The sequence below is a fragment of the Procambarus clarkii genome, chromosome 5, assembly GCF_040958095.1.
Source record: "Procambarus clarkii isolate CNS0578487 chromosome 5, FALCON_Pclarkii_2.0, whole genome shotgun sequence".
NCBI lineage: Eukaryota > Metazoa > Arthropoda > Malacostraca > Decapoda > Cambaridae > Procambarus > Procambarus clarkii.
Window position 1 is genome coordinate 34,185,031 of NC_091154.1, and position 12,593 is coordinate 34,197,623.

Here is a 12,593-nt window from a genome sequence, read left to right on the forward strand (position 1 = left end):
TGCTTTATAATGCACTGGAATTTAGTTTATGCATTATGTATATCAGAGTTCATTATTCCTACATTATGTATATTAACGACCGTCTCGTTTCTCTCTCTCTCTCTCTCTCTCTCTCTCTCTCTCTCTCTCTCTCTCTCTCTCTCTCTCTCTCTCTCTCTCTCACGCTGAGAATATATAAAATAATGCTCATTCTATTAACAGTAACACCGTCCTCTGATAGGCAAATATTTCCACTAAATACATAAGGTAACGGAGATCCAGGTTGGAACCATTCGACCAAATGCCATAAAAAAAATACACAATTGCAATTGTGAAGGATATGTTCCTGGAATTAGATATAATATCTCCTAGTATGGCTTTATCCCTGAATCCATTATATATATATATATATATATATATATATATATATATATATATATATATATATATATATATATATATATATATATATATATATATATATATGTATATATATATTGGAATCACTGGTCACTGGTCATCTCCAGTGACCTACTGTACACCATGGAGAGTGTCAAGCAAAGTACTTTTGTGCACTCTATCAGTACCGATGGTGAGATTCCGTCAGAACCACAAGCCTTTCTCACGTCCGGATCCAACAGATGCCTCTTTACCTCATCTCTGGCAATTTTGAACCCCTTCCATGGCAACCTGGTTTACTGCCACAATCTCCTAGCTCAAGGAATTCATTTCGTTTTATTGTGAAGACCACTTGGACTCTCTTGATGAGTTCTTCACACACCTCATTGTCTTTCTCTGTGTACCTGTCCTCACCCGTTTTAAGTATCATCACCTGTTCTTTTACTGTTGTTTTCCTCCTGATATGACTGTGGAGTAGTTTTGGTTCGGTCTTGGCTTTATTACCTATATAATTTTCATACTGCTTCTCAGCTTCTCTTCTCACACTGACATACTCATTCCTGGCTCTCTGGTATATCTCTCTGCTTTTTGCTGTTCTGTTACTTCGAAAGTTCCTCCATGCCTTTGCTTCCATACATGCACTATTAAACATTGGATTCTTCTTTTGCTTTTCATTGTTTTTCTTTTGGGCCTGGATAAACTTGTTTACTGCCTCCTGTTACTTTTGGGTGACATAGTCCATCATATCTTGTACGGTCTTAGTTCTGAGTTCTGTGTCCCACGGTATTTCACTTTGGAAATTTCTCATTTCCTCATAATTTTCCTTTCGATACGCCAGCCGCTTGCTTTTTGTTCTTTTTTGGGGAAGATTACTCCTAGTTCTACCAGGTACTCAATTATCAGTACACTGTGATCACACATTCCCAAGGGGGCTTCCAGCTTAATTTCCCTTATATCCGACTCATTCAGGGTGAATATCAGATCAAGCATTTTTTTTTCTACCACAGACGTGGCCACACATTTACAATGCTAACCAGCATATATACATTTTCTTCTGTCCTCCATGGACGGGGTTAGAGAAGTGTTAAACATATAGTTCAAGGGTTTATTGAACACTCAACCACAGAAGGTGATTCGGTGTTTTTAAAATGCTAAGCTAACCTACATACGTAAATACATAGATACACAGATTTACGTATGCCCTACATAAAGTGTTTGATGTGTCTTTTACATAGTGCATTGCTGGTTCGCATTGCTGGTTCGTCTTCTCTCATTCTTGTCGGTCCCTTGATGTGTTGGCTTAGAAAGTCAATGCAGTTTACTTTCTTATAAAGGGAAATTATGTGTGTGTGTGTGTGTGTGTGTGCGTGTGTGTGTGTGTGTGTGTGTGTGTGTGTGTGTGTGTGTGTGTGTGTGTGTGTGTGTGTGTGTGTGTGTGTGTGAACGCAATAATAAACTCCACCCCACGATGAGTGGAAAACCTGCAGCCTGAAATGCTGAAATTTAACATCGACAATGATTAAGTACCTTTGTTAACTGCATTAATTTAACGTAGGAAATTGCAAAGCTAACGATGGCACAGAGAACAGGAGTGATCTGAGGGCTTGAGGTAATGGGGGAGGGTTGAGTAAGAGCTGAGGTAATGGGTGAGGATTGAGTAAGAGCTGAGTCAAGGGAAGATATTTTAATATGTGATGAGGTAATAAAAGAGATACGAGTGATATGTAAGTTTATCTAAGAGCGCTGAATAAGATGTGAATTTAAGAGAAAGAGCTGCGTAAATGGTGAGTCTAGGGAAGGAAAGTAGATGAGGAAATGGTGAGTAGCCAATCAGGAAATGGGAGACACACTGCTTCATCATATTCCTCGGATTAGTTATATCCATTCAACTTACTCACTCCTTCGAATTAGTTAACGGAAGGTGCCTCATACATTGCCTACATCAGGTCTCATTATCTGTTGTACTCATCACCCTCATGCTCAGTCTCTCATCACTACCCCTCACCATTAATAAAAAAATCAAGGAACACCTTACGTATTAAATATATTAATAAACCTCACCCCAAAAGTTTTCACAGAGACCTTTCAATACCTAAAACAATCAGCATAAACCAGATACCCCCTTGGGGGGGTGGGGGGGGGAGCTCAACCGGTTCAACCGGCCACTCACCTACTAAGTCAGACCGGTTACCCGGTATTTACAACCGGTCGCCGGACGGTTATGGCAGGTGGAATTAGTGTCTGGGATAAATTAATGACTTCCATAACATTTCAGCCAAGCACTAAATGGTTTGAAATGGAAGTTATTATCCCGGCGGCAGTTATAATGGCGAGAGCCTCAGCCTCCACCAGCCATCGCTGGCCTCCCTCTAACAGTACATTATATATATATATATATATATATATATATATATATATATATATATATATATATATATATATATATATATATATATATATATATTAATAATAACCTCACACTCCCTGGTTACTTCACTCGAACTTGGCTGTCATGCGTTCATTCGCCCCTGGCTGTCATGCGTTCACTCGCCCCTGGCTGTCATGCGTTCACTCTCCCCTGACTGTCATGCGTTCACTCTTCCCTGGCTGTTATGCGTTCACTCGCCCCTGACTGTCATGCGTTCACTCTCCCCTGGCTGTCATGCGTTAACGCACCACTGGGTGATGCTAAGAAGAGTGACTGTCAATTGGTTAACAATGATATATTCTCCAAATGAATATGATTCATTTGTGACTCGAATTGGCATTATATTGATCTGTTTGAGTCATCTTTAATCACTGAATGACCAATAGTGATCTGATGCAATAATCATCCTCCAAAAGAATACTTATTGCAACTATTGATCGAATGTATACAAATACACTGCAGTACCCCAGAAAAATTCAAATTTTGCACAATTGGTGTGCTTCATACGATATGCTAAACATGGGAATGTATCTTTACATTCTAACCAACTCTATCCTGCACTGGACGGTAGAGCGAAGGTCTCGCTTCAAGCAGGTCGGCGTTCAATCCCCGACCGTCCAGGTCGATGGGTAGCATTCCTTCCCACTATCCCATCCCAAATCCTTATCCTGATCCCCCTTCCAAGTGCTATATAGTCGTAATGGCTTGGCGCTTTCCCCAGATATTTCCATTCCATTCCAGCCTACCCTGTTCTAGGCCTAAATAAACAATCAATAAATAAACAATCAATAAACAATAAATAAATAAACAATAAGTGTGTATTACGTGCCTTATGCACGTAATAGACACACACACACACACACACACACACACACACACACACACACACACACACACACACACACACACACACACAGAGTAACCTAAATATTTACTAAGAAAGGTTCCAAAACACTAATAATTATCGGAACTCCTAAATAGTTTGATGTTGGGCTGATGTCTAATTACTCTGGAGGGTTATTAAGGCCTCCTAACTGCTTAATAAGCCAACCACAAAGTGTATACTTTTGTTCTGAAAATACTCCAGCACTAAAGGAAAACTCCCAGTGTGTATATTCGTATATATACCCTGTGACGTGTATATATATATATATACACGTCACAGGGTATACTATGTATACACTGAAGTATGATATCAATATATTACATGCGATTAAATTAATCCTTAATGACAGGCGTCTTAGTGAGCAGCTGTTTGTCTCCCCCAAACAATGTTAACTGCTCGCTAACTAACTCAACAAATGGATTAATAACACCAATTAAATGATACTTAACAATATATGTCATAATACTCTTGGTCATTGTTAATGGGGAACCCTCATGGCTGCTCTTGACCACGACAGAGACAAGTAAATGGAATATTAATGTTAATCACATGTAATGTAATATTCACACACAGAGTAATTAACTCACTCGTGTTATTCAGTAATATGCAAGCTTCGTAAGTATATGATGAAGTATTAAAACATTGTGACTGGAAATATTTATGTCTGAAACAGGGTGAAACTCAGCCTAGCCTACACGACATTTGAAGTTACTATAGAAATTTTTTGAAGTTATATATAAAGATTTTTGAAGTTACCATTCATGCAATTTTGAAGTATATAAAAATTTGTGAAGGTATCATGCAAAAAATTTCGAAGTCACAATACTAAAATACTGAAGTTATACCCAATTTTTGAAGCTATCATTCCAAAATTTACAATACTAACATTTTGATGTTATACCAAAATTTTGAAGTTATCATACCTAATTTTTTAAAGTTATCATACCAAAAATTTGAAGTTATACCAAAATTTTGAGTTACCATACCAAAAAAGTTTTGAAGATGTCATACCAAAATATGAATTCATTATCTTATTGTTCAGAGTGAATAATTACAAACACTCTTTTTTTAAATTCTTAACACAGAAGGCCTTAACTAGTATTGGGCTATAGTCCTCAGGGCCACTTTACTTCATTAAGAAGTTACGTTGCAACTTGCGAAACCTATACATCTCTCCTCGGTCATGACAGATTAGTCATTATTATCAAACAGTTTGTGAGCTCCGGAGCTCTACCAGGTTGTTTATAACAATAACAACCTTGGATGGTGAGGTTTCCAACTTCGAAAAGATGTTTAATGAATGTAAACAAAGTCGCCATGATTAAAAGGAAAGATATACAGGCTTCGTAAATGGTCGGGAAAATGCTTTAATGAATCATGGCCACTTCTTAATTGCTAATGTGGCTCCATTGTGGCTCTAATATGGCTCTATTGTGTACTGCCAGTGCTAGACTACTCCGTTGTCTCTATTTACCACTCTGTAAAATACACAACTGTTTTTCTAAACAGAAACGAACGAACCCAAGCAACCTACTTAACCTATCGAGGCCAATGCAGAGGAAAGCGTCAATAATACGGTGTTTTAATTTGTATTAATAAGTCGTATGTTTAGTGGGTTGATCAGCTCTGTAGAAAGTTTGATTTAGTTAGCTGGGATGACAGATTAGAACGCACACATAGCACTTCACCCTTTTGATCATAACTGTTCGGTGTTCGGTGTGTGTTCGATGTTGTATGTTTGTTCAATGTTCTGTGTATGAACAACAGACTGAGATTTGAACCCCCGCCCCCCCTCCTCCCATCCCCTTCACGTGGTCATGTAGAACACTACATTAAAAGATTAAAGGATCGAAACCATCATGCTGATCCTCTTTTGGGATACCAGCTTCAAGTCAGTTACAATGGTTTCTTCTTCTTCCTGCCTCTGGTCGGAATGTAGCTCGTGGGCCCCGTCTCATAGGGATACCACAGGTAACTGTTTCCAGAGGCGACGACTGGAAAACAGGTAACTGTTTTCCAGTCGTCTTCAGGCAATTCAAGCAACGACGATTGGTCACCCTAGCCGGTGTGGTTGGGAGATTCTGATCTCCATATTAGACTGGATTCGACCACATTAAATTCTGATTCTCCCCCTACGCAAATCTAGGATCAGACACACTGAGCTCTGAGTGGCACTCTGCGCTGCTCCAGAGCCGCGGATCTGACTGGCACTCTCCACTGCAGTAGAGTCAAGGGGTCAGGGAGCGAGGCTTGGGATAAATCAGATGATGCTTTGAGCAGATCCCATTAGTCCAACAGCGAGGCGCAGGGCGAAAGGGTTATGATTGGCTTGGTCTGTGTGTGTACTCACCTATTTGTGCTTGCGGGGGTTGAGCTCTGGCTCTTTGGTCCCGTCTCTCAACTGTTAATCAAATGGTGCACAGGTTCCTGAGCCTACTGGGCTCTATCATATCTTCACTTGAAACTGTGTATGGAGGCAGCCTCCACCACATCACTTCCTAATGCATTCCATTTGTCAACCACTCTGACGCTAAAAAAGTTCTTTCTAATATCTCTGTGGTTCATTTGGGCACTCAATTTCTACATGTGTTCCCTAGTGCGTTTGCCCCTGGTGTTAAATAGCCTGTCTTTATCTACCCTATCAATTTATCTGAGAATCTTGTACGTGGTGATCATGTAACCCCTAACTCTTCTGTCTTCCAGCGACGTGAGGTTTAATTCCCATAGTCTCTCCTCGTAGCTCATACCCCTCAGTTCGGGTACTCGTTTGGTGGCAAACCTTTGAACCTTTTTCAGTTTAGTCTTATGCGTGACTAGATATGGACTCCATGCTGGGGCTGCATACTCCAGGATTGGTCTGACATAGGTTGTATACAAAGTTCTGAATGATTCCTTACACAAGTTTCTAAATGCCGTTTTTATGTTGGCCAACCTGGCATATGCTGTTGATGTTATCCTCTTGATATGGGCTTCAGGGGACAGGTCTGGCGTGATATCAACTCCCAAGTCTTTCTTTCTCTCTGACTCTTCAAGAATTTCATCTTCCAAATGATACCTTGTATCTGGCCTCCTGCTCCCTACACCTATCTTCATTACATTACATTTGCTTGGTCTAAACTCTAACAACCATTTGTTCGACCATTCCTTCAGTTTGTCTAGATCTTCTTGAAGCCTCAAGCTGTCCTCTTCTGTCTTAACCCTTCTCATAATTTTGGCGTCGCCAACAAATATTGAGAGGAATGAGTCTATACCCTCCGGGAGATCGTTTACGTATATCAGAAACAGGATAGGACCGAGTACAGAGCCCTGTGGGACTCCACTAGTGACTTCAGTGGGGTCACTGAAGTCTCGGGATCTCGTTTTTCATGAGGAGGAAAACAACAGTGTTGACCTAGTTGTGTTCACCTAGGTGTGCTTACGGGGGTTGAGCTCTCCTCTTTCGGCCCACCTCTCAACTGTCAATCAACTGTTACTATAAGTAATTTGTTTTTTGTTTGGGGTTTGTTTTGCTTCCGCTCCCCTCCCCCCAACACTCACACCAAGGAAGCAGCCCGTAACAGCTGTCTAACTCCCAGGTACCTATTTACTGCTAGGTAACAGGGGCATCAGGGGTGAAAGAAACTCTGCCCATTGTTCCTCGCCGGCGCGTGGATTCCAACCCCGGACCACAGGATTACGTGTCAAACGCGCTGTCCACTCATCCACCGGTACACACACACACACACACGTGTGTGTATGTGTATGTGTGTGTGTGTGCTGGTGGGTGCGTGCACAAACGACACACACACACATACACCATATCAAAACACACCTTAATCATTTATTAACAGGATTTTCCCCACACATCCTGCACGGTTTCCTCTTCGTAGCCGCGCCGACCTGTGCAACTCACTCTGCACCATATCTCTGTATCACTCTACCTCAACCCTCTCCAATTCCACCAGTTATAATAATCTACTGGAGGCTGGCATGCTGTGCCGTTACCACTGATCTGGGATAATTTATTGGAGACTAAAGGGGGCGGGATTTGATGCCATATTGCCTTTACTCTGGGCAGTGGAGCATCTTGTAGGCTGGGGGGGGGGGGATATAGGAGACAGATAAAAACTGGAAAAAGAAACAGACACAAAGGAGAGAAAAAAATTGACGAAGGAGGGAGCGACTCACCCCAGAAAAGCTGATAAAAGATAGGTTTATCACGATCATAGAAAGAGAGAGAGAGAGAGAGATAACGGAATAGAATAGGAAGGATAGCGTAAAACAAACTAAGGAGTGAGAAACAACACATACACCGCAGAGAAGTGTGTGTGAGAGAGGAGCAAGAGGAAGGGGAAGACACAGCCGACAAGCCCAAACAGCTCAACAATGCAGGCTTGACGCCCCCTGCAACAAACCCCCCAGACTCTTCTAAACGAGATTAATGCATGAATTCCCAACGTGATTCTCTGAAGACAACACAACATCTCAAGGGTTTCCGAGTAAAAAAAAAAAACCTGAGAACAATACATAGAAAGTTCTCAATTTATTGAGATTAAAGAATTCAGGAAGTTTTCAATTTATTGAGATTAAACAAATTTAAAAAGTTTTCAATTAATTAAAATACAAAAATCATCCGTTTAAATCATTCTGAATCAAGTCAGAATCAACAAAGTTTTCTTTGTATTGGAGAAAAAAATGGGAAGTGTTTAAGGGGAAACTACAGAAAAATTGGTCGCCCTTACAAATTAAGGTAAAGAAGGACATTGAGGTGCAGGGTAGACTTAGGGAGATTACAAGAGGAGATTACACTAGCAGGCGGAAGGATTTATGGAGGAGCGAGGGAGACGTAGACCAGATTCTTATCCTGGAAGAGCATTTAAGGGCGTCGTGGAGGGAGGAATGGAGATGTGGTGGGAAGGGTCAGGTGATGGGAGGGGCGGCCAGGTGATGGGAGGGGCGGCCAGGTGATGGGAGGGGTCAGGTGATGGGAGGGGTCAGGTGATGGGAGGAGGGGCCAGGTGATGGGAGGGGCCAGGTGATGGGAGGGACAGTCAGGTGATGGGAGGGGGCCAGGTGATGGGAGGGGCCAGGTGAAGGGAGGGACAGTCAGGTGATGGGAGGGGCCAGATGATGGGAGGAGGGGCCAGGTGATGGGAGGGGCCAGATGATGGGAGGGGCCACACACACACACACACACACAGGTGTGTGAACAACCGCGGACCTCTGATGTTTATACAGTGTTCTCTGATTGTGCCTATGGCACCTCTGCTCTTCACTGGTTCTATTCTGCATTTTCTTCCATATCGTTCACTCCAGTACGCTGTTATTTTACTGTGTAGATTTGGGACCTGGCCCTCCAGTATTTTCCATGTGTGTATTATTTGGTATCTCTCTCGTCTCCTTTCTAGTGAGTTCATTTGGAGAGCTTTGAGACGATCCCAATAATTTAGGTGCTTTATCTCGTCTATGCGTGCCGTATATGTTCTCTGTATTCCCTCTATTTCAGCAATCTCTCCTTCTCTGAAGGTGAAAGTGAGTACTGAGCAGTACTCAAGACTGGACAACACAAGTAATTTGAAGAGTACAACCATTGTGATGGGATCTCTGGACTTGAAGGTTCTCGTAATCCATCCCATCATTTTTCTGGCTGACGCAATATTTGCTTGGTTATGCTCCCTAAACGTTAGGTCGTCAGACATCATTATTCCCAAATCCTTGACATGCTGTTTTCCTACTATGGGCAGATTCGATTGTGTTTTGTACCCTGTATTATGTTTCAGATCCTCATTTTTGCCGTATCTGAGTACCTGGAATTTATCACCGTTAAACATCATGTTATTTTCTGCTGCCCAATCGAAAACTTTGTTAATGTCTGTTTGTAGTTTGTCAATGTCTTCAGCAGAGGTAATTTTCATGCTGATTTTTGTATCATCTGTAAAGGATGACACAAAGCTGTGACTTGTATTTTTGTCTATATCTGATATGAGAATAAGCAACAGCAGTGGTGCAAGGACTGTACCTTGAGGTACAGAGCTTTTAACTGCGCTCGGACTCGATTTTACTTGATTGACTGTTACTCTTTGTGTTTTGTTCGACAGGAAATTGAGTATCCAGCGTCCTACTTTACCCATTATACCCATTGACCTCCTCTTGTGTGCAATCACTCCATTGTCACATTTGCCGAATGCCTTTGCAAAGTCTGTGTATACAACATCTGCATTCTGTTTTTCTCCTAATGCCTCAGTGATTTTGTCATAATGGTCAAGTAGCTGTGAGAGGCATGATCTTCCTGCTCTAAATCCATGTTGGCCTGGGTTGTGGGGGTCATTGGTTTCCATGAATCTAGTGACCTGACTCCTGATCACTCTCTCAAATACTTTTATTATGTGGGACGTTAGTGCAATTGGTCTATAATTCTTTGCCAATGCTTTGCTACCACCCTTGTGTAGATGGGCTATGTCTGCTGCTTTAAGCGCATCTGGTATCTCCCCCGTGTCCAAGCTCTTCCTCCACACTATACTGAGTGCCTGTGCTACTGGCACTTTTCATTTCTTTATAAATATTGAATTCCTTGAGTCTGCACCCGGGGCTGAGTGCATGGGCATAGTGTCAATTTCTCTTTCAAAATCTGCTACGCTCGTATTGATACCCGTTATATTTACAGGTGTTTGGATATCACTCAAAGAAATTGTCCGAATCTTCCACTTTCATGGTGTGGAAGTGCTAAATATCGGAGTGCTAAACATGCCCTCATGCTGCTTTTTTAGGATTTTACTAATTTCTTTATCATCCTCCGTGTATGAACCTTCACTAATACGAATAGGTCCAATACTGGCAGTGGTTTTTACTTTTGATTTAGCATATGTGAAGAAATACTTTGGGTTTTTCTTTATTTCTTGAATTACTTTCTGTTCTAGTTGCCTTTCTTCAGTCTGATAGGAATGATTCAGTCTCTGTTCGATTTCTTCAATCTCCCTGTATAAATTATTTCTTCTTTGTATGGAGAGTTGTGTTTGCTTAAGCATTTCCGTTAATTTCTTCCTTCTTTTCTAATGACGTCTGCGTTCTCTTTCTACATTTGACCTCTTTCTGGCTTTCCTCAAAGGAACATGTTTCAGATAGACTTTATATGCTTCAGAAGTCAGTTTTTCTATTCCTTGTGTAGAATTTTTCTTAGAACATTTTCCCATTGAATGATTGTAAGTTCCCTGTTTATTTTCTCCCAGTCTATCCTTTTATTATTAAAATTGAATTTATTGAATAACCCTTCTCGCTTGTTGTTTCTCTTGGGCCTACTACTGTTATTAATGTTAGTTTGTACTTTAACGAGCTTGTGGGTCGAGAGTGGTATCTGAAACAGTAATGTCTCTGATTAGCTCCTCATTGCTCGTGAATATCAGGTCCAGCGTGTTTTCGTTCCTAGTTGGTTCTGTAATCTGCTGACTGAGCAAGAATTTGTCACAGAATCTCAGTAGTTCTCTGATCTGTGGTTGATTATTTCCAGGTTGATTTCCTGCTATAATGTTAGTGTTTACTATTCTCCATTTTAAACTGGGTAGATTGAAGTCTCCAAGGAAGATGCTATCTGGTACTGGGTTTGCTAGGTTATCAAGGATATTCTCTATTTTGTGGATCTGTTCAGTGAATTCCTCAACTGTTGCATCTGGCGGTTTGGATATTAAAGTAATAAGTAGATAAATATTTTCTACTTTGATTCCATGTACCTCTACCACCTCATTGGACGAGTTCAGGAGCTCTGTGCATGCCAGCTCCTCTTTAATATACAGACCTACTCCTCTACTTGACCTAATTACTCTGTCACATCTATATAGATTATAATTCGGAATCCAGATTTCACTATCCATGTGGTCTTTTGTGTGGGTTTCTGTAAATGCATCAAATATTGAGTTCGATTCTATTAGGAGGCCATTTATGAACTTTATTTCTTGATTTTGATTTCAAGCCTTGTAAGTTTGCAAATATGAATGATTTCCCACATTGCGTGTCACTTTTGGTGGGCTTTGGTAGTTCTTTCCCCCCCCCACTCTACCCAGGTCCAGGGTGTGTTGTTTTGGAAGTGGTTCGTCCAGTTTTGGTAGTAGTACAGGTGTTGTGTGGTGTAGTACCTGTGTGGTGTAGTACCTGTGTGGTGTAGTACCTGTGTGGTGTAGTACCTGTGTGGTGTAGTACCTGTGTGGTGTAGTACCTGTGTGGTGTAGTACCTGTGTGGTGTAGTACCTGTGTGGTGTAGTACCTGTGTGCTTGTTGATAATTTGTATTCCAGTCTTGTGGGTTCCCCCCCCCCTTCCCCTCTGTAATCCTGTAGTGGTTCGATCTGACTGTTCCTCTCTCTTATATATTCTACTCTGTTTCTGCCTTCCTCTAAAAAAAATTCCAGTTGTGTCATATTGATCTTCCCGTCTATAACGCTGTGTACCTCTCACGTGGAATTCCGGACACTGAAGATTGTAGCATTTTTTGTCCCTAATTGAAAATTGACACAATTTAGGGTGGAAGTATCTACATCCCGCTCCAAAACGGCATGAACCCCTCGCCAATATGTTCCTGCATTTTGGAGGATGTAGAAAATTGCATTTTGCTCCTAGTTTTCCATATTTGCATATTCCTTGAGCGTAGAATTTGCAAATATTTTAAGTTTTTACGTTTTACGAGGTATTTATACCTGTGTCTGTCTTGTCTACCTCTTCACTGGAACCATCTCCGCCTTTCGTCCCAAGGGTGGAAAAAAAGGTGCAAGTACGAAGGTGTGTGGTGTGGTAAAAAAATAATAGTAGTCGTAGCAGAAACAGTTGATTGACAGTTGAGAGGCGGGCGGGCAGAGCTCAACCCCCGCAAGCACAACTAGGTGAATACACACTTACACACACATACACACACTTACACACACACACACACACACAC